We start from the raw sequence: 20,122 nt of genomic DNA on the forward strand, positions 1-20,122 counted from the left end.
TCAACATTATTATCACAAATTATAAGGAAAATACCTCACAGTATTGCTATTATTAATGTTACTAATACGAGATTTAGGATAAGGTGGCAGCTTAAACCAATCAAACTCAGTACAAAATGTTGCCCACTGATGAAGAATTTATCTGGCCTGGTGCAGGAATTACTGTGCAAAGTACTGTGACCTGTATTGCACAGGAGGTCAGATTAAGTCATCACAATAGTTTCTGCACTCTAAAATCCTGTAATATTTCAGGCTGAAAAGAAGTTAAATACAAAGCTCGCTTCTTTCTTCTGAGTATAAACTATATGAGTGCCATTCAGTGATATAAACACATTCATTAGGTTTTTCAGTAGGCCTCCTTTCTAAGGAAAGAAATTACATACTTTTGAGCTCTCGAGTGAACTACAGTGTTTTATGCCTTTAATTCAACACTCTTAGGGCTTACAGTTCATTGAAATTCAAAATCATGGGTACAAACTGTGTTCACAAAGAAAATGTTGACCTTCCTATATAGCAAATGCCTTTTCGTTCTCCTTTTTTTTTTTTTATTTTAATAAAGAAACACTAATGAAGCTGAAGGAGGTAAAAGATTTGACCTTCCTATTAAAATAACAAATGTAATATAATTCACATATTACAGCATGTTGGCTACTGCTCATGAAATAAAATACTGCAACAGAAAGAGCATATTGTTTCTACACATCGAAAATATGCAAATTAGACAAGTATTCAATATTCACTTGAAAGCGAGAAAATGTACCAGACTACCAATGGTATTTAGGAAAGCAAACTGGTTGAACATGATTATTTGAATTTAAAAAATGGCTATGGGATTCCCCTCTCTTTGCTTCTTGCCATATATGGTGTCTGTGGAATATCCACAGGGCAAATTATTCACTACCTTTTTCAAGATGAAAAGCTACTGATTGGCATCAGACATCAAGAGGGATTTTGGCATTAGAATAGATTTACACTTGATGACATGTCAAAGGCTTGAAACAAAAACTACAGAATTTACTCATGAATGCCGAAGGCAAGGCACTTATTCAATAGTAGCTCAATGCACATCTTTCCAAGGATGGCATTCAACCACCCCAAGAACAAAATACAGCAAACAAAACATGGTTATACTTGGAAATGAATGTGCTTGACTAGCCTGAACAAAATAACAGCCAGCATTACCTGTTGCCAGCTGTCAGTGAAGAATAAAGAACTGTAACATCCTTGTAATAAAGAGGGAAACAGAATCCAAGCTTATAATGAAAATACAGCAGTTAGTGGGATGAAGCAGGATCAGCAGCACTATGTGTGGGCATGATAACTCCTACTCAGAGCCTGCTGGCCCTTTAAGACTGTCACTTCTCCCACAAAATAAAGTTTCTCTTTGAAAATAAAGAAAAACTGATTAGGAGAGCAGGCACAAAGTGTCGTGAACTTTGTGTAAGGATATATGACATGTTGCCAAATTTTACCATTTCTTCTTCAACCTCCATTGTGATTATTTCAAAAACCATTTCATTATTAGCAGTACAGCGAAGGGCTTGTAAAATATAGGCAGAAATGCTGACAAGATCACAGTTATTTTGGCACAGCCAGTTTAGTGACCACTGAACATTCTCCTGCTTAATAGAATAAAAATGCAGGTATCTCATTTCCACATTGGATGTGTGGGAAAGACCATCCAAATAGCTTTGGCACCTGTGAGCAATGTAAAGAATAAGTACAGTAGAAGCCATAAATAGAAGGAAACATGAGAAGCACAAGGGAAACACCCACTCACCTATAACATCACACCCATGGAAATGAGAGATTGCTTCAGTTCACTTGGCATTATTTTGTACCTCTGTCCTTACAGGGATCAATTCATGTCACATCTCACATAAAAAGTTAAAGGACTGCTTTGTGCAGGTAAGGAATCAAAAGTGAGGAGCTGAGTTTACCTGAAGGACCTGCAATTTTAAGTAAATGCAAAGGGTAACTTGCATAAAATCAGAAAAACATAAGGAAAGTTTGTTTGATTTTTCCTTACCACAGCAGAAGAAGAGGTGAACATATTTTTTTAAGAATTAAGTCACTTTAGAGGCAAAGAAAATTCATTAAGAAGAGTTTGCTATTTTAAAATAATACAAAGTGTTATTTTGGTTTTTCTTTTGATAAGACTATGCTAAGAAGGACACTACATGCTCCTAAAAAGAAATAGTCAATTTTCTGATGGATTTTCAAATACATAATTACTGTTTATTTAGAGCATCTTCAATGGCTGAACGTACTGTAAATTATATCAAAAATTAAAATTCACCTGTTAGTCAGGATCTGCTAGAATGACTTAATGTTCATAGGAGATTATTAGTCAACTTTTCTTATGAAGATATTGAAAATGGCAGTATGAATTAGCCATCATATTTCATTGCTTTTAAGATACTCAGTACTTGTAAATACAGACAGTTCCTTTAGATCTGTACAAATGACAGATGAACTCCTTGGAAATTTGGTACAATTTGTAGATGCAAATCACTTCAAGAAAACTGTTTCAAAATATCCCACCTCCTCCTCCTCCTAGGGTCTCTCCTAAAAGACAGTGAAAGAAATATTTCATCTTCAAAATGTATCTCACATTGCATATTAGATGCTGAATAGTCCCAGAAATAGCCAAGAAATCAAGAAGTTGACAAAATACAGATTCATGAAGAATGTCTGTGGCATCTGTGAAAAATATTCTGGATCAGCATTTTGGTTCAGGTGGCTCTGCCTGAGGTGTCTGCCATCACCAGCCTCAATTTTTTGAGGAAAAAAATAGCTTCTATGAATGGAAAAAGCTCCATTTTCAAGAAGAATCGTTAAATTTAATGCTTACTGTAACAGACATCCACAGCAAGGTAACAACTGAAATTTAATGCAGGTGGGAAGGTGAGAAAATACTTAAAGGATTGCTAAAACCACACCTTTTAGCACTTCTCAGATTACTGTTGCTCACTTCCAAAAATGGCATCTCCCTTTTCCTGCCTACTGGGATGCTCCCAGCTGGAATTCTGGACTATAATTAATGCCTTCTATATGTTAAAGAAATATAAGAGCAAAGACAGGGATAAATTGTGTAATTTATCACTTTAGTACTGAAATGAACAGTAAGGAAAACCTCAAAAAGAATAAATAAATGGATGAACTTTGCTGCTTTTCCCAGACTTTCTATTAAATTATCTTCAGTTATTTGTAACTGGGAGTATGTTTTTGGCTGAGATCTGAGAGGATGCTGTTCCACAGCACTATGAGGTTTCTATGGTAGCAATTTATTCTGGAGCAGCAAAAATTATTACAGATCAGTAATTCAGCATATATAGGTGGGTCATAAAAAAAACAGAGTTTCATTGAGATTTTTATATTATATGGTAACTCATACATGCATGAATTATTCTGTCAGCTTTTAAACTGACTATGTATAGCTGCATGATCATCTCTATTTGTGTTAAGATTCATCCAGGATCAAAACACAAAACATTTATGTGAAAGAAATTTTAATTTTATTTTGAATATAAAATTAATACTATCTAAGCTCATTCAGCAGTGTATATACATATATATATATATATTTATACTGTATTTCCCACATGAAGGGGCAAAACATGCTATTGGTAATTAAGTATCTCTGCAGCTTGCACATTAACAGGGATGTAGGTAATTATTTATCTGAATTTATAACAAATGATTGCACAAAAATAATTTCACAACCCCCATTCTGTTTTTTTAGTAGAAAAGACATTTTACTCTGCTTTTCTTCTATGTCAGATTATAGACCATTGGTCTCAGGCTGCTTAAATGGCTGGAGCAGAGGAGAACCCCAACAGAACAAACCAAACACAGAAATTAAAATATCTCAGATGGCTGTGGAAATGAACAACTAGAAACTTTACTTCTAATTTCATGAGCACAACCCAAAAACATACAGAAAAACAAATGTAGTCCATATCTATAATGCATTAATGGAAATGGCTAAAGTTTAATGGCCCAGATTGCTTTTAAGTAATTTTATCATATCATTATTTCATGTCAAGGGTAAAACCAGTTGTGAGAGGTCTTTTTTATGAGTAAAGGTTTATCAGGCTGAGCAGTAAAATGGATCTGAATTTTTAAGTACAGAGCTCTAAAATTTAGTGTGAAGATGCAACAGCTAAGAAACACTTCATGCTTTATATATTATAAAGCAGAAATTTCAGTAAATTCAGTAATTTCTGTAAAAAAGGACTCATCTGATGCTTATCTGAGTGAGGACTGGCACCCACAGGATGAGGGAGACAAAATGAGGTGTAGAGACCCCCCTTTTTCACTTGGACCTTGAAAATAATGGGGCAATGTTTTCTCAACATCACCCAGTTAATATTAGGAATTGAGCACCTGCATATCTGAATCTGAAAATTGTGTATAAACTACTTGGAACTATTATTTCAATTTCCAATAACTGCCACCCATAATTCTCTTGTACAAAATGATTTCTTTTGCAAGTACTTCAAAAACTGAACATCTGATTATTTGTACTACTTACACTACTCACACTATTATCAACCTGATGAGATAAGCTTTTATCTTTAGGCTTCACAGATTTTTAAATTATTACAATTACACTGTTAAAAACATGGTTCATATTAAAGTTCACAAAGTACTGCAGTCCTCTGGCAAAGTGATCTTCAAATCAGGCTGCACATATTTGCACACAGGCCAGAATTTAGTGAGAAAATTCCCTATTTTCAATTATAAAGCTGCTTCTTTTTTTTATGGCAATAATTCAGTGTGATGGGCTCAGTGTGATTGATGGTAGTGGGGAAATTGGTGATGGATATCCACATTTGGTAGGAGCTGCATTACTAAAGTGTCTCCCTCTTTTTAAGATAAGAGTGAAAAACCACCAAAAGAATGAAAAACAAAGCCTCTGCCTATTTTACTGACTTATACTGAACATTAGTATACATAATTTTGAAGCCATCTCTCAACTTTTAAAAATGAATTAAGCAAATTGAATGAATAGATGCATAAAAAGTGTTTCAATGTCACTTGCACTCTGCATACTTTTTAAAGCATATTTTTAAAATACCCTGGGTCCTCATATCCATAATTTAAGCAAGTTTATTCAGAAGAAGGCTTTTTGATGACATATTCAGAGCATAATATAAGCAAAAGCCATACCTAATGTACATATTAGGCAAAATAATGCTGTGTACATCCAAAAGAAGTGTCTGAACTGTTTTTTACCATGACTTATTCATCCACTCAGTACTGCTTTCAATTACTCTATGGAAACATCTATTCAAAATATTTGTTTCTCATTCCATCACCTCTCCACTGCTAAGTAAAATGAATAACACAATTATCATAAATGTGCATTTAATTCATTTTGTCATGCACAGTACAGCATGTGAAGGAAGAGGTTTTCCTCTTGTGGCTGTAGAGGAAGAAAAGATATTCATCATTTTGTAATGGGAATCCTGCTCATAATAAGATCACAGTAAATGATATTTAAAATACTTTAGTTTTGAATATTTTTGATCTCTTTGGTAGGTTTAGTTTATACTGACAGTTTAAACTTGGCTTCTTATCTGTGTCTCTGCTGACATTTTCACTAAAACTGGACAGATTAATAGAAGAACAAAAATGTCACAGAAACCCCACACCTGACTAAAATTGTCCAGGAATTATTCCACACTCCTTCTCCACCCTGACAATATAAGTTATCCTGACAATATAAGTTATTCTCTTTTATTTAATCAGACTTCTCTCTTTAGAAAGGCAGATGTTTCCCCATTAGTATGGCAGAATGTCTTTGTTTCCTCACCAACTGTAGAGACAAATGATTAGTACAACAAACTCTGGCAGTTTGCCTCACTCTTACTTGGTGCAGACAAGTCAAACTGTTTCATGCAGTATTTAAATATTTCAAAATTCAGAACAACCCCCTGAACTTACCATATCATCTACAGATATTCAACCCAAAGTTTAGCCTGTCTTCTAAAATTTGGCTGCAATAACATGTGGCAAAATAGCACCAGAAGAGGAAAAAACCCAACTAATTTGATATAATTTGATATAAATTGATATAAAGAATAATATTTAAATTTATGTAAATTTGAACTATCTTGCTGCAATACATCAGAGTTTAATACAGTGTTAAAAGCTGAAGATTACCTTGATGCTGCTGAGTAATGCAAAAAAGATTCAAGATGGCCCTACAAATGCAATATATTAAAAATTAATAAATAAAAAGACAGGATACTTTGCCTTGGCAAAGGGACCACTGCAAACTTGGCTGCTCAGCTATTGCTACATGTTAGGAATAGTTAAAAAAATAAATAGTTAATAAATGAGTTAAATAAATTAAATTTAAATAAATAACTTTACAAATAAATAAATGTATAAATAAATAAATAAATTTAAATAAAGTTCAATAAGTTAAATAAATAGTTAATAAATAAGTTAAATCAAATTTAAATAAATAACTTTACAAATAAACAAATGTATAAATAAATGTATAAATGAATGAGCGAATGAATGAATAAATAAATAAATAAATTTAAATAAAGTTCAATAAGTTAAATAAATAAATAGTTAATAAAAATCTCACATGAGGAGGAAACATCCAGATGAAGACAGGGCAGTAACTGATGAGAGTTTCCAGCAGAACTGAGGAAGATGCTCTTTGAGAGACACCACCAGAGAGTGACTCAGAATGAATTCACATCCTCCTGAGGTTATAATTACAGCTGATATTTGATTCATCAGAAAATTCTCATGTCAGCAAACTGTGTGCTAGCCACAAAAGACAGATCAATTCTAGAACTCCCTGAAGGTGAAAACCAGTCCATGGCAGGATATAAATAAGATTACCTCTGCAAACTTACTAAGCTCACACTTTAAACATTCATTTTTTGATGTGGCAGTAGACTGTCTCAGGAGGCAACAGGAAGGTCTTGGATTGCTATTAAACATCTAATGGAGACTTGGGCTGCTGAGAAAGCTCTAGAGATGTGATTTGCAATGTCTCTGATGAATGAGAAGTTGCCAAATTGTTCAGACTGATGAATGGAAAGAACTGTGAATGGGAGACAATTTTTATTTTTTTTTTGCTAGAGAAAAATATCCGAGTGAAATGCAGAATAAAGTAGATGACACAAAAATATAAATATAAGGAAGAAGAGATACAGGATAAATGACTGTGTTGTAGAAAAGGAACTTTACAACCATCCTCTTATTGTGTGCTCCAAACCAAAGGTGTTAGGGTTGGGTACAGACCAAGTGGTTAAAGAAAGCCTTAAAATGAAAAATTGGACTGTTTATAGGACCTATTTTTTACTGGCTACCCCTCTCATTCAGAAATACCTTATAATATTAAAAAAGCAAAGGTGAAGATGATTGATACCATTCTTTGTTTTGTGGATAAACTAGAAGGTATTTTGAGGAAAGAAAGCAAGAGAAGGGAAATTTTTGTAAATGATACTGTTATTTCTCTATCTAAACCCCTCAAAGGATAGAATCTGCTCAGTTTCTACACTCATTCAGCTCATTTTGCATCTGAAAATGTTTGAATACATGGATTTATTTTCATTACTACGTTATCTGCATCATGTTTCTTAGATGTTAGTCTAATTGGATGAAAAGTCTCTTATTTCCTTCCACTTCAATATCCAGGCTGAACTGATCAGAGTTATTTTCTCTTCACCCACCAAGAGAATTATTAAATATACTATGAAACATGACACTAATCCACTATCTGTTTGGAATAATATAAATAGTAATATAATATAAATAGCAATACAGCACCCAAGGCATCCTAGAATACACACACATATATATATATATATAAATAAATCTAAATATATACTATATATAATATAGTATATTTAGAATATATATATTCAGTATATATATATAAAATATAGGAAATTTATATATATGTACACAGAGAGAAATACAACCACCCTATACCCCAGAAGAATCTTTTTTCTCTTCAACACAGTAAATACAGGGGAATTTCTTTATACTTAGCTGCTATTCATTAGCTCCAACTAAAATAACTGAGTCTCTTCAGGATCATGGCATGCTATTCCATTTAACAAAATGCATCAGTTTTTAGTACAAGTAAATTTTTTTAACAGGAGTATAAAGAGAAAGAAAAATGATTTGTAACAGCAGAGGTTCATGTTCATGAAAGTTTTCTTCTAAGGTAGACATGAGGAGGGCACAGTCCTCCAGAATTTCAGAATGAGCTCTCCACATAAAATATTTCTGTATTTCACCAGTTTCCTCTTAAATGTCAGAACTGAGACTGACACTGGACATTATGCAGCCTATTTTGATGCTACTTTTAAACTCTATTTTTTAATATTTCCTTTGCTGAAGCTGTCAATATCACTTGCAGTACCCAAAGTTATTTATATTATGCTTCAGAACACTTGACCATTTGATATTATGCAGAAGATATCCCAATAATAAGATATCCCAATAATAAGATATCAAACACACTGATTGAACCTGTACCTGACTGGAACTTCCTCAGGAATAATCACCTTTTGTGCTTATTTTGCAGTTCTAAGGAGAAGAAGTGGTATATTTGAACTTACAACTGGAAGTTATAATAATATTCTATAGCTCATCACCGAGTAAAAAAGATTTGAAAGATTCTATTTAACTTCCTGTTTTGATAAGATTACTACAGGTGTATTAAACCAGGACTTACATAAACAAATAACAGGTTTGGGATAAATAAGTTATATTTTTCTAACATATTGAGTCTTTTTGCTTGTTACAACTTAAAAATCTCCAGCATTATAGTCTCTTTTACGACTCCCTAATAAACAGTTTTTGTGGTTGATAATAAAGTGATGCCTGCTACAATTCAGTTGCATATAAATATGCATATAAATATATAAGTATAACAAAATAAATATATAAATAAATATATAAATATAAATAAATAACCAGGGCAATACTTTCAATTCAAGTCTTTATGGTAAGTACTGTTCAGTGAGAAAATACAACTATTATGAGAAGAACTTTTTAAATAGCCTCACATTTAAAATGTTAGGTAAAACTGTGAGCTGGAATCATCATATAAACTGTTATTACCACTAAAAATTTGGTCATAATTATAACTTTCTGTGTGTAAAGGCATTATGAATATTATTTGTACCACACATTCACATCTAAGCATGAGAGATCAAAGAAACCTTTTGCCATTTATTTTAAGATTTGGTCACTTCAACAAAATGATGCCACCACCTATGACCAAGTCTCATAAGCAGAGAATCTTATTGGCATGAAATATTCCATTAAATATACATATTAAAAAGTAATAATGCTCATAAATGGGGAAAAGAAGAATAATTTGGAGTACTAACAGAAAGCATGAGTTTGTAAGAAGAATGTAAACTTCTCCTACACAGGTATTTGATTAAAATATGGCTTGCAGGGAAAAAAACCCAAACCCAGTCTTGCTCTCAGACAACAAGATTTAGTATTATGGCTGTTTTAATCAAACAATGAAATTAAACACTTCAAAATCAACTGGTAGACACATATTGCCTTAACTCTGCAGAAGAGTTTTACATGCAAAATTAATTAATGGGTCAATTCTTAAACTCTCTGTATCCTGTTATTTTCTATTTTAAAATGTTATTAATTTACAATGACTTCCTTGACATTAAATTTAGTTTAATACACTAATATATATGAACAAGATAATTATGTCAAAGGTTATCATCAACAGTTCATAATAAAAAGTTATGCTCAAAAAAAACCCCAACTTATTATCTATAGTTTAGACTGCATAACAAAGTATTAGCAACACAAAATGTTAATTAATTTCTAATTCTCTATTCTTTTATTTGGATTTCATGAAGGTTGATTGGACTTGATCCATCATTTTACGGAAAATTAATTATTTCAAATACATGCACCACTTTATGCAACCTGCCTGATTTGCATTGAGGAAAATTCAGCAGAAGTAATTGAGGCACAAGCAAATACTGGCACTGACTGAACTCAATTTTCATTCCAAATTTCTGCAAAATCCCAAGACACAACAATATCAGATGCAGGGGGAAAACAAACAAAAGCAATGTGTAAAGGGAACATGAAGAGAGAATATTACAAGAATCAGAGAACAAAGGGATTGCAAAACTATTTTAGTGCCATAGATGAACAGTGAGGGCTTCATTCAGGCAAGGTGGAATAAGATATCATATGGCATCCTGACAATTGATGTCTTCATTTAAATGTAAGAATTTACATTCTAATTAGAAAGAATTTACATCTTAATCAGAGGCAGCTGTATTATCTTGTTACTGTTTTTTTCAAAGGTAATGAACTAAAGTACTGCTGTGCTTTTTCAACCAGAAACTAAATAGACAGCATACAGTGTTATTTTATAGCCTACCTGCTGTAAGCTGTTATTAATATTTTCCAAGACTAAATTCCAACAAAATCTTTTAAAATAAAAATTGTACTTGACATTGCTCGAATGGTATTATAAAGGCTTCTTTAAAATATTTCACCAATACCCTTTCTAACTTATATTTTTAAGTACTTGTAGTCATAAAAGTATCATTAATGTGGCACCAGTGAAGCACACCTTCATTTCAGGCTTCCACAAATGCAGAAAAAAATGTTTAGAAATTATTTTACTTAAAAACCAGTTCCACACGTATTTCTCCACGTTGTTCACACAATACATAAGGGAAAAAATCAAATAAAAGATCATTTTTGTAGCTCATGGGTAAATGAAGTTTCAATTGAGGCCATACTGAAGTGGTTTAGATGTTAATTCTAAAGGAGGAGTCCCACCAAGGAATACAGAGCTGCTTTTACAGGCATTTTTACACTTACAAAATCATGGTTTACTAGTTCAGCCTAGTTACAATTTTTTTGGCTCTTGCACAGTTTCAGGGGTTTTGATACCAAAATATAACATACAACTGCTGCTGGGAAACTCTGAGTGCAGAAGGAAGCAAAGACATTTTTTTTCCCTGTGAAGAAATTAAATGTGGGAAGTCTGACCTGGGAATAGGTCTGGGAAGCTCTTGGTTTAGTGACCAGCTCTGCAAAAACTAACTCTGGAAAAACTTGATTTCATCATTATTTGTCTCTCCAAATTTGTTAGATCTCTCTCTCAGTGTCTCTGTGTCTGCTGAGAATGGAAATATTTCTGGAGCAAGATGATTTTATTGCTACAAACTGCAATTTTCAGTTGAATTGGATACATTCCTAAAGAATACTAATTTAAGATGCATGGCCTTCCATCACACTGTCTCATCTTTTAAACTCTAGACACATTTTGTGTATTTTCATGTATCTTCTATAATAAAAATAAACAATCATAAAAGTCCCCAACTGGGAATCTTCCTAGAAAACCAGGTAGAAATTATTGAAAGGAGAATTAGTTCATTTGCCACCTCAGGGGTTAAATTAATCGGCACCAGCCAGGAAGACTCACATCCTGAGAGGGACAAACACACTGGCAGAGTGTTTAAATCCCAATGTGCTGATGAAATATGAAATATTCAGATGGACAAATGGAAAGGACCAATTTTCAGACAGAGATTTGCCAAGCCCATCACTCTGTGGCAAATGACAGCCTTGCTGCACGTTCTTCACTGGAGATAACTTCTGCTGACCTGCACATAACTTCTTCCCAAACACAGCCCCTCCAAAAGTGGATGGAGAATGAAGAGTCAAAGAATGAAGAGGGTTTTTTTTTTTTGGCCTACTGGTTCAGGCTACATATCATATTTTATGATTATGATTATGATCACAAATCATATTTATGACTTCCCTGTGATTACACATCAAATTTATGTGACACCATCATTGTTCAGCAAAAATAGATGTGATTAAGGCAACAAGGCCAGTAAAAGAAGTCCTCCCCCTGTACAATAAGGAACATAATAAATACATCTCAAAGATAGACTGAAAAATTCCATTTTTCTTGATATTTAAAGAATCCTGGAATTGTTAGGGCTGGAAAAGACCACCAAAATCCCTGAGTCCAACCATTAACCCAGCAGTACCAAGTCCACCACTGAACCACATCCCAAAGTGCCATATGGATGTGTTTTAAATTCCTCCAGAGATGCTGATTCAACCTTTTCCCTGGGAATCCTGTTCCAGGGCTTGCTAACTGTTTTGCTGAAGAAATGTTTCCTAATATCAAATCAAATTCCCCCAGTGCAATTTGAGACTGTTTCCTCTCATCCTGTGACTTGTTACTTGGGAGAACAGACTGACACCCACCCTCATTTGTTTCAGAGAGAAAAAGAGATCCTGGAAACTTCAAATTTACTTCAATTTTAAGCCAAAATAAAAAGTTTCACACTGTGTATGTTGAGAGTTAAAGCAGACCAGACTTTTTTACCCTCTGGCAGAGTTTTCAGAAAACTACATTTAAATGGAACCAAGGGACTAATGTAAAATTTCTATTGGAAACCTTTACTAGTTTTTGAAGAAATTTTTGATTCCTCTTCTTAACTGTAGAGAATTATAAACCTCTATACAAGCAGCTAAAACAACCTCTTTCCCCAATATTTTTTAACATTTGTAAGTAATAGTACATAACATAATATTAAGAATGGAAAGATATCTGACATAATTATCAGCATTATCTTCTGGTATTAATTAGAAAACTAATTTTATTTATATAACTGCTTTATTTGCATAACTCTAATATAAATAAGTCTAAACAAATTATTTAAATTGTTTGAACTGCTTAATGGATTCTGAGTTATGTTCCAATTGAAAATTACTATGTTCATTATTCAAAGATAACCATTGTAAAAAAATGCAAGGAAATGACACTTCAAACTTACAGAAGAAATTGTTTTCTTTAAAGAAAATGAGTTTAAATACTTTCAGAACCTTGAACTTTGTTCTAGATTAAAGTATTTTTTTTCTGAAAGCCATCAGTTTCCCTTAACATCAATTGCCTCATTTATTGTATTTTTTCATTCAATTTCAAATGTTATCATCCTTTCCTAGAAATAACGCAATTTCCCATTTAAATCTTGAAACTACTTTAAAACTGGTTTTTCTTTCACTGTATTACAGCAATGCTTCACTGATCCTGAAATCCACTCAAACATGAACAAATATAATATAAACAAATTTCAATAGTTTCTTTTCTGACATGAAGTAGAATATAAGTCCTTCCTGAACCCACTTCTGTTACTTAACCAACTTTTAAAATTTCATCTTCCACATTTTGCAATTCCATAATTCATCTTTACCAGCTTTTTTTTTGCCTCAGCAGTATTAAACCAAGCAGACTTTGGCCTGTTTCAATGTATGGTCACTATAATAGCAAATTTTTAATATGGACTTTTATCATGATATATATAAATTAACTAATGATCTGAACATGCAAAGTGCTTTAAAGTAAAATACAGGTTAAAATCCAATAAAGGAAGCTAGTGAAATGTATTTTACAGTATTTTACTATTGTGAAGTTATCACAAAATTAAAAATACACTGAGATTCCCAATAGCAGTGATGTTTTAATTTCATGATTTTTTCTTTGGGGTGCATACTGTACTCCATTTTTTCTCTTTTAAAATAAACATTTAAAGAAAAGGCCATGTAAACTTACTGTTCAACAGCAAAGCACAGAACTTTTCAATTATGTAATTCTACAGACTACTAAACAGTCCACAGACTTTTTACAAATTTTTATGGAGCAAGATGATAGATCCAGTTCTCAGGTTGTCACTATAAAAGGAGGGTGTATGTAATGTGTAACATTTTGAACATGGGATTAAATGTGGGATTAATGTAGATTTACATTTAAATGCATTTCCCCTCCAGCAGGAGCTCTGTGGTTAATTCTGGGTGCACAGGAAGGGGCGTAGATGAGAGCAAACCACTGTGACTTTTACCTTTAGGGCCAGGTTTGGTGGAGAATCTCTCCTTTGGTTTTTTGTGTACCTTGCACTGTGGCCACCCTGCTGGGGCTGGGATGGAGGAAAGCATCCTACAACTCTTCAATAGCTTCAAGACAATTAATGTCATATTCTACTGAAACACCAGCCCAAGGAACTCAGAACATAAAATGCAAAATATTTATTTATATTACGGATACCTGGGGAAAAAAGGAGTAGCAAAATGAATCCCCCATGAAGGCTGGCAGAGAGATTTCATGTGAGATTTTTAGATCCACAAACACATTAGGAACTTTGGTTGCTCACCCCTGAATTTTCATGCCACCTACCTTAAATTGGGATCACTAGATTTATTGAGATTATCTATCTATCTATCTATCTATCTATCTATCTATCATTATATATAGATAATATATATATGTAATATATATAATATTACAAATATTACACGTAATATATACATATCTATAATAAATAATATAATAAATAATATATATAATATTTTTTTTAATATATATTTGTGCATTTTGGCAGTGATTCAGTTTAAGAAGAGGTCATAAGGGGTAAAATCACTTAGCAGCTGATGCAAGGATGTGAAGAACAGATGAATGAAGTGGATATTAGTGAAGAAGTGGAAGAAACTGAGAGAAATAGCTTCAATATATTATTAGAAGTGTTTTGTTTTACTTATTCCATTATTTCACATTATTAAGTGCATTTGATATTTTCCCACTCTCTCAATAAGTATATGACCATTTAGTTTATCCAGTGTCTCCAACAATTTTTAATTTATTCCACTTGATAAATTGGGGTTTTTTTTCCTACTTCTGCTTCTTCCTGTTCTGCTTACACTCTACTAAAAAAATTGCTTTGGTTTTGAATAAATTGAAGTGTTCTTTTACTTCATATGAATGCTTTAGACTTATTTTGACACACTTGAGAACACTTAAATTTGTTGTAGCTATACTTAAATTCCTCTCTTCATTGTTTGTTAACACAATAGAACAGTGTTTGACAGAAAAGAATATGTTTTAATTTACATTTACTGCTAATGTCTTCCTAATAACCACATTGTTAAGGTCCCATTTACTCTTTAATTACTTAACATAATTTCAAGAAATGTCACGGTCTAAAGGGTGTTTTTTTCTAATAAAGTGAAGTTTTTCAGTGTATCTAATATCCAGGTTGCATCTAAAAGAATTCTGTATCAAACAGTTTGAAGTGAAAAACAAACACAAATTTATTGTTCTCACAACAACAGAAAAAAACGACACTGGGCTAAATATTTTTGAAAAATGAGACATATTAAAAAAGTAAAAAAAACCCCAAAAAATAAAAAATCAAAACCGAATTTTTTTAAAATAAATTTTAAAAATGTCTATTTTAAAAGCAGTCACACTTCCATTCTTCTATTATGACATGGAAAAAGAGTAACATATTCCTTGGAGGAGCACTCATCATATCCCCTCTTTCCTCTGAGAAGAAGTTTCTCAAAACCTCTGGATTGAATACTATGAAAATGAGAAATATTCTTCTTCTCTACAAAAAAGAGCAATGGAATCTTAATGAAATAGCAGCAGATTGTGCCCAGTCCAGGCTGGGGACCGAGATCTCCTAAAAAACATGTTCACATCAAGAACAGGGCTGCTGCCTTCTGCATCAGGCCCTTCATCTTTTCTTTGGTTGACACAAGCAGAATCAGGATCAGATGATTAATTCCTGCTACACCAATTAATTTAATATCTCCCAGGCTTTCTAAAGAGCAATTGGCTTTGTCCTCTCTCCTCTCAGTTTAGCCTGAGCTCTGTAGGCTTTATTTGGTTCACAATCACACAGTGGATCTGAGCAAGTGCAGGTTTATCTCTGCCAAGTCAGACTGGGAAGAGTTTCTGTTTAAAGTCAATGTTTCCTGACTCCCCCATGGTGTTAAGGACACAGAGGCAGGCTGAGAACAGAGCAGCACAACTCTTTTACCATGAGGAAGGTAAAATGCAGTTGGTCCCAACATCCTGTTCAACGAGGAGCTGCACTCTTCCAAGAGAAGTCTGGAGGCTCTGGAGACTCTGTCACTCCCAGTCTGGTGTGCCAGAAGGCTGATTTAAAACCTGAGCTAAGAAACATCTTTCCTAACTGCTACTATGGGTTTAGTTCCTTAGGGGAGCTCAGCAGAACATTCTGGAACGCTGGCTGTGGGCATAGGAGCTGAGGCTGAAATGGATCCATGGGATATTCTGCTCATTGGGTGCAGTTCTGAATGGTAAATGTGGCACACTGAGCTCTGTGTGACCATGCTACATCTTCCTTTCATAAATCAGCACAGATATAAATGATCCTTTCTTTGGAATCTTCCCTAAATTACATTCAAATGCCCAAGACCAAGTATGTCGAATGCAGAAGCACCACAGTAACACTGAATTCCTGCAGAATGAGTAACAAGAGGTGTAACATATTTCTATAAGGTTCTCACCTACATTGGAATTTGAAAATTTCCTAAACATCACTGAGCTGTTTGATCCTTCAGTAAATGAACTGTTGGATTAATTCTTCATGTCACTGCTGAATCAGCAAAAAAAAATCCCTAAATCACATCTGGGCTGTGGACTCAAACAAGAATAATACTTTGGAATGATTATATTTTTAAAATTGGCTTATATGCTCAGAATTAGGAAAGAAAAACTTTGATTAAAAAGTTTTTAAAACAAAGGTAACTGAAAAAAAGCTTTTAAAAAATCATTATATGACTCCCAATTAAAATGCTTATTTAAGCTTTCCTCTGCCAGTTACTATTGTCAAAATATACAGCAGCAGTTAATAAGACAAGACTAGACTTAACTATTGGCTTTCATAATAAAACATGAAGATAAAAATGAGGCTTGGTGTAATTTATATGAGAGAAAATGATGTACTAAAAGCAAGACACTAAATCAATTTTAAACACCAAACACAATTTATGTCTGACTTTAAAACTCATCCTCCAAACATTAATCTAGACAAAGGCCAGAAACTGAATGAGGCTTAATTTGTGAAACTGATACCTTTCATCATAACCTTTAGCTGAAAAGGTCATTAGATATATTATATCTAAGTGAGCAGCTTATCCCTGCTTCATTACTGATAATTAAGGCAAGTAATATTTTCTTGACAGTAATGTGTCCAGTAAGAGATATCGTCTAGTTTGCATAAACCAGACATTAATTACCAGAGTAGTATCAGAGATAAAAAAAATTAAGTACCTGTGTAACATAATTTCATTATTTTTTCTTCATTTCCTTAAAGAATTAGCAGGCTCAGAAACATAATGAGCATATTAAGAAATCCATTTTCAAGCATTTATTAAAATCCTTATTACACATTACAAAAATATATTTTTGCACTTACACAAACAGAAATGAAGGCATCTTGAAATACACACATTATTTAGATATTTTGTCATCTTGCTTTACACTCAGTGCTGAAGTGCAGTTATCAAATAACAGGTTCATATTTGGACTTCATTTCAAATAAATGCAATCAGAAATGAGTCCAAGACCTCTGATCTGCAACTTCAGGTCATGTTTTGCCTTGTTTGCATAAATGGTAGTTTTGCTGCTGTACAGAACAGCACATGGATCAAGTATCCATGTGACAATGACAACTCTGTCCCTTAGATCATTATCTGCTTAACAATTTTGATTTCTCAGTAGAAACAACTCTCAATGTTTTTAAAATCTGTAATGCATTGTGTTTAACGAATAGAAGAAAGAAAGATGAATGGTTCAGTCTCGAGGTATGTTATCTACCAAACTCTACTCTAGGAAAACCTAGACAAATGGTACCTAGAGAGATTTTAACCCTTAGTCACGACACAATCCATAAATGCTGCAGTCACTGCATGCCCTGCACAAACCATAAAAGGGGCACCTTATCTTTTTCTCCCTTGAAGTCCCCTCCCCATGAGCATTTGCATTATGGGAGCTTCCAGCAGCATTTCTCACAAAGCATTAAGTTAATAAAAAAATTTAAAGCATAAAGTTAATTTAGAGGAGAGTCCAGGGCTCCCTTGTTGGACAGGGAATGTTACACCAAAGCCTACTCCAGACAGAAGGAAGCTATGTGGTGGTCTCAAAAGAACATTCCCTGGCCTTTCTAGGGAAAAGATACCCCATGACCAAAGGTAGAAAGAAGATGGGTGGGATGGAGTAGGAGAAAGACTGTCACAGCTATGGATATCAACTGTGATTCCCTGGAACGCTGGCTGTGGGCATAGGAGCTGAGGCTGAAATGGATCCATGGGATATTCTGCTCATTGGGTGCAGTTCTGAATGGTAAATGTGGCACACCGAGCTCTGTGTGACCATGCTACATCTTCCTTTCATAAATCAGCACAGATATAAATGATCCTTTCTTTGGAATCTTCCCTAAATTACATTCAAATGCCCAAGACCAAGTATGTCGAATGCAGAAGCACCACAGTAACACTGAATTCCTGCAGAATGAGTAACAAGAGGAGGTGTAACATATTTCTATAAGGTTCTCACCTACATTGGAATTTGAAAATTTCCTAAACATCACTGAGCTGTTTGATCCTTCAGTAAATGAACTGTTGGATTAATTCTTCATGTCACTGCTGAATTAGCAAAAAAAAAACCTAAATCACATCTGGGCCGTGGACTCAAACAAGAATAATACTTTGGAATGATTATATTTTTAAAATTGGCTTATATGCTCAGAATTAGGAAAGAAAAACTTTGATTAAAAAGTTTTATTAGCAAGATTTAATGTGACACATGCAGAACCAGCCAGAGGAGCACTTCTCATGTTATTTGTGCACATTATTCTGAAAGTTGATGCATTGACTGACAATGTGTTATCACCAAGATCATTTGTCCTTAAATACTGGAAAGTTAATTGAAAGATCTGTTTTGTGATAACCACCTAATGAGAAACCAGCAGGAAAGCTAAATTAAGGCAAAATGGGTGAGTATCTGGAAAAGACAAAGAAATCTTTCAGCAGTAATTGAAACTACTAAAATTCTGCTCTAGTCTATTTTTAAAATTTGTGTTAATCAAAATTTTGCATCAGGACACAAAATCATCACTTGAGTTAAAGGAAATGTAAGGAAAGTGAGGGTAAGATAATGACCATGTCGAGATGTGCTGCCCCCCTTACCCCTGAGGCAGAACTATCTCAGTTGTAATGAGTATTTTTTCCTCCTTCCAGCAGGAAAGTTTTTTTCCTCCTTCCTTTTTCCTTTCCTCACAGGGCAATAGAATACTCACACTGCAAAGCATAGCAGTGAGATAAAGTTGTGTGAACTCACTGGGCACTTTTGAGAGTGCATGGAGTTGCAGCTCCATGTGAGACCACAATGCCATAGCAGCCACAGCATTGTGAATGCACAGAAATCCTAAATCTCAGTCTCTGGGAGCACCACTCAGTCTGTCCCACGGTCCAGGTTCTGGGCACAGCCCAATTTTTCCAACAGAAAAGTAACCAAGGTGATTTTATTTAAAAAGGAAATTCACTTAACCTGGAAAACATTGTCACTTCAAGCCAAAATAAAGCTGTGGATGCTCTCACTGAAAATTGGCTACATTCATCTGTGCAATCCTGCCAGACTTGCTTGTGACAGCACTATCCAAAATTGCATTTTCCATGGCAGATGGCCAGGATATTTCTGCCTTTTCTTTTGGATCAATACCTGGTCATGGCCTGGCTACCTGTGGGCTGCATGTAAGGCAGGAACCACCACAGGGAGTGACCATGGAACTGAAACCAAGCCCACAGTGCTATTTGCTCTAACATTTAACACCTCAAAGAACTTTAACCTAATCCCAAGGACCAGAAATCAAAACAGAAGTAACCACAAATGTTAATGTGTTATTTTAACATCTCCTTTGATGGAAAATGTCCTCTTTCTTTCCAGTTCCTTGGGTAGAACAAGTGACAGCAATCATTGGCACCTGGCAGATGTAACAACTGAGGTTATTTTTACTCTAAATATCCTGAATTCAGCCCTGAAGAAGTTGTTGATTAGCCTACAGACTCTTTCTAAATTAGAAGTATTATTCTTTAACATCAGAACAGTAGTGCTGAGTTAGTGACATGTAAAACATTGCTCATTGGTGTCAGTATTTGTAGGATTGTGGCATATGATACTGCAGATGGCTATTTATTTATAAAATGTAGCAGTTTTAGGAATGAATTATTCATATGTGGCATAATATTGACAAAA

General features: G+C 34.0%; 1 protein-coding gene across 3 annotated transcripts in view; it reads right to left on the reverse strand.

Annotated features, from left to right (window-relative positions):
• Positions 1-20,122, reverse strand: part of ELP4 (elongator acetyltransferase complex subunit 4) — a 136,370-nt gene that overhangs the window by 31,884 nt on the left and 84,364 nt on the right. The gene's annotated exons all lie outside the window — the stretch shown is intronic.

This window comes from Cyanistes caeruleus, chromosome 6, assembly GCF_971803275.1.
Source record: "Cyanistes caeruleus chromosome 6, bCyaCae1.hap1.1, whole genome shotgun sequence".
NCBI lineage: Eukaryota > Metazoa > Chordata > Aves > Passeriformes > Paridae > Cyanistes > Cyanistes caeruleus.